We start from the raw sequence: 4,361 nt of genomic DNA on the forward strand, positions 1-4,361 counted from the left end.
CTTCTCCTGTACTAGCTCGATCAGTTGCTAAGTTCGCTTTTGTTTTCCTCGTGTTTGCTGAGATAGATAGCGCGTTGTACGTGGGCGAGTCTCCTGCCAGCGCTCCCACGCTGATGACCGTAGCTGTCCGTAAAGACATTGCCCTGGGCCAGCGCAGAGCCCATCTCACCTCATCAGCTCCTTCCAGGTGGTTACCTGGCTTTCTGTCCCCCGCGTGCGCTGGAGCACGTGTCACTGGAGGAGCGATGGCCTTGCATCTCCTTTGCCTTCTAATTTGTCAGCTGGCTACGCAGCGCTTTGAGGGAAAGCAGGGGCAGTTTGGGGCCCCTTTCCCCCAGCGCCCAGGTAAATGACGGACCAGCACAAGGATAAAAAGCAGAGCTGTCTTACCTCTGAGGCAAAGCTGCTGTAATAAACTGCTTTTGAAACGCAGCTGCCCTTCACAAATTTATGGAGTTTGCTCTGTCTGGAGCTCCTTGTAGAACTGCATCATCCTGCTCCCCAACAGTACCTGCTTTTGATGATACGGTAGTTAATAAGAGATTTATTCTGCTTTCTGCAGAATCCCATTTTATTTGTGTTCTGTCTCACCAGAACATTCGTTATCTATTTGGTACTGCATCAATCTCAGTAGGGTATTGATCGGTTGAAGGATCATGGCCATTGTTCAGCTATGGCGATGACCAGGAAGGGGGGTAGAGGCACAGAAAATCTTTCAGGGTGCCAGTAAAGGTCTTGAGGCTTTTCCAAGGGCTGCGGACATAGCCATGACCGAGTTCAGTTTCAGCTAATGAGCAACCAGTGATTCACATGTTTCTCCAACCACACCGCTTTAATAGTGCCCCATGAGTTGTGCGGGAAGTTGCTTTGTAAAGCTTTAAACCCCCCCCACCATAAGTTACCAGCCAAAGGTTTCTACTGATCTCTTAACTTCGTTCCCTTTAATGGCAGTTTATGGGAACTTGATTTTCTTGTGACTTCTAATGGCTGATAAGAACGAGCTACTCAGGCAGCTCCAATGAAGTAAGAAAAGCCAGGCGTTGTAACACGGCGGTGCTCTCGCAGCACGGAAACACTGCCAAGGTGGAAAGAAACCCGAGTGTGACATGTTGATAACATCCTCCCATCAGGTGGTCTTTCCCACTAGCGCTAAAATGTCAACAAGTCTGAGCGAAATGTCTTTGTTAAGCTCTGAATGACCTACTTTGGGGTATCTGGGAATAACCAGACGACTACCCGAACCACAAGAGTGCATCTAATTTTAGCAGCCCATCATTTTTTGCATGAGAGCTTTTGTGTTCTGCATCTCCAGGAAAAAAACATTGATTTCTTGCTGAGCCAGAGGCAAATTTTGTTGGGTTTAAATCAGCCCCTTGTTGAGTCACAATCACAGTGAAATCAGCCCTCTTGAAATTGCTGAGTCTGTAACTGTCATCTTAATTTTACATCAAAAACTAATACTGAGCCCATTCCAAAGGATCTACGGTTGCTGGTCTCTGAAGAAAATGTCTAAACAACCCATGCTGGAGATAATCTTGGGCAGCTGTGTTTTGTGTGTTTGCATTTGACCCTTGTTTTTAATCGACCGATAGTAAAAGGGTCGACTTCATGGGAAGTTTCATCAAGTCTTCTAGCCCAGTTATAAGGGCAAGTACCGGAAAGGTTAAGGACAAAAACGGAGTTGTGAGTGCATCAGCAGCGAGTCTGAGGACACCACTGGTGGTGTTTGTTGGTCATAGACGAAGGAGCACTGACACAGGTTGGGTAGAAGAAGCAATAAAAGCTATTTGACTGTTGAAAGGGATATTAGTGCTGCGCAAGACTGTTTGGAAGCAAGCAAGTCCAGACATGGGTGAAGTACAGGCTCCCCAGCTTCCAATACCTAAACTGGACGTTGAATGCCATATCTCTTGCTGGGAGGGACAACATATAATGTCCCTCATAAAATGTCAAAGTCCACTGGAGCGTTAGACTAAAACATGCCTTTAAATCTCACCCACACTGGACAGAAAAAATATAAACAGAATTAGCACAGAGGCTGACAGGCACCGAGCATTTTGGACACTTATTTGGGATTTCAAGAAATAGAAATCAAAGCCAGCGAAATGCAATGACATAAAGGCAGCAGCACAACAAAACTATTACCAAGAGGTAGCTCCGATTCTCCTGTTTGTGTATACACAAGTGAAAATTTTAACCTTTTGCTAAACGACGAGGACATCCTGGTGTCCTGGAGCCAGAGAACCTCCCAGCTGATGGGAACAACCATAAAAGCAAGAAGCATCCTCTGGCGGCTGTGAACGGGGTGAATGCAGTTTGGGATTGTGCTGAGCATCTGGCAACGCGTAGCTGGGGATTGTGCTGAGCATCTGATAACGCGCAGTGTTTCCCCCGTGGAGTCCGCCGAGCTCGGCAGCGGGTGCCTCTCCTTCGAGGCGAGCCCTGGGCAGTCGGACTGCTGCAGCTTCCAGCCTCAGCCGGGCTGGGCAGGACAAAGGGGGTGACAATTGCTCTGAAAGCAGAAGTGAAGCCGTTCAACAAGCGAGCCCTTTGCCGTGCTGTGACAAGAGCATCCCTACCCCAGGGTCGTGTTTAGGAAGCTGGGGAGGATCCTGCTGCGGCCCGTCCGTCCCACTGCCGCTGGCACCTCCATCTGCAGAGGAGCACGGAGCCTACCCACATGGAGGGCTCCCAGTCCCCTCGCCTGGAAGCCTCCTTCCCCGTGCCTGAGGCATGCGTGAAAAGTGTGAGGGGTTTTAACCCTTTTAAAAGCCCTTCTTGCTTTTGGGTGTTTATTATCGCAGCAGCTGCAGAGTTTATCCACGCAGGCGTCCAGTGGGCTGTCTGGGACCAGCCTCAACAGCGGGGCAACGACTGCAACGAGGTTATCGTGCGTTCTCTGAGAACACATCCACATCCTTTGAGAGCCCGGCTTTTCAATGTCATTCAACATCCTGTTGATAATGTATTTGTGATCCAGGTTTGAAGAGGCACGGGCAAACGGGCAGAGATGCTACTGCTGCTGGGCTGTGAAGCATTTTGTCAAGATTTGGTGAAGCCGTTTGCCTCGTCTCTGAATTTCCGAGGTTTCAAAGGACAACCTAGTCTGGCCATAAAGGTTTACAGTTAGGAAAGGTGTTTCTGTAAATACTTTCCTCAGACTCGAGCTGTGGTTTTTAGAGGCCCCCGTTTAGGTTCAGTGTTGGGTTTGGAGAGGTGTTGGTCTGATGGTCTGCTGAGGACAAGTGGTGACAAAGAGTGAGGACACCGCAACTCTAATCGCCGGGTCACCGCTCACAGGTGAGCAAGCTGCGTGCGAGGAGGCTGCGGTGCTTCCTGGGAGCAGGAACCTTTGTCTCGAAACAGAAAGCAAGGTGCCACTTGTGCCCGAGCCTCTGAGCTGTTCAGGGGGCTCTGTCTGCTGCCCGTTGGCACCCCTCGGTCAGCGATGGATCTTGCACAGCATCTCAGTGTCAGGCTGGTTTTTTCAATGTGGCCAACGAAAGGGAAAATAACTCGAAACAAATATTTCCTGTTCTGTGGTATTTAACAATGAAATTGTAAACCACAGAAGGGACTGGGCTTGATCTAAAGGTCTTTGAAGTCAGCAAAACTATTCCCGCTGATTTCAATGCACTTTGGGTCAAGGCCATAGGAGGAAGAATGCAAATGTTTTCTGCCCAAGAAAGTATTAACCATTGGCATTCAAAGAACAATAAAGTCCGATATGCAAAACGTGTTTCTTTAAATCAGGCAGTCAGAAACTTTATTTAATTTCCATCTGCTTCCTAACAATTTGCCACTAACACACTACAAAGGAATAACACATCTACAGAAGTCATAATCATATACTGAGAAGGAAAAAACACTTAATACTGCCGTTTGCGTCTTACGCGCTTCCGTTGAATATTGCGTGTGCTGTACTTCTCACTAACGTGGCGGTGCTCGTGCTGCGGGTGATGTTATCACACATTAACCACTGTAGATTTCCAGTTGCATTAAACGTCACTGCACCGATGGCAGTTGACAAATACATCGAAATTATTATTTTTCTCTACAATTTAATCTTTAAAACGTCACAATGGTTTTTTTGTGACTGAGAAGAAATAGGTCAGAGATACAGGATCTGGGGGGGCAAAGAAGTGCTGTTGTGGGAGCAGTCTAGGTGTGGCCACCCCTATCGCATGGTTAGTCAAACAGGCTGCGTGCAGCAGCTTCGTATGTAAAATCAGCAATAGGTTTGCCTGCAAATTTTGTCTCACGCAGTTATTAAATCCAAGAAAAGGAATCTACCTGCCAGCTGCCTACTACCCAAGGATGCTGTCCTTCTGAATCAGCAGACCCATCACCATGTCAAAACG

Source organism: Opisthocomus hoazin, chromosome 1 (genome assembly GCF_030867145.1).
Source record: "Opisthocomus hoazin isolate bOpiHoa1 chromosome 1, bOpiHoa1.hap1, whole genome shotgun sequence".
Lineage (NCBI taxonomy): Eukaryota > Metazoa > Chordata > Aves > Opisthocomiformes > Opisthocomidae > Opisthocomus > Opisthocomus hoazin.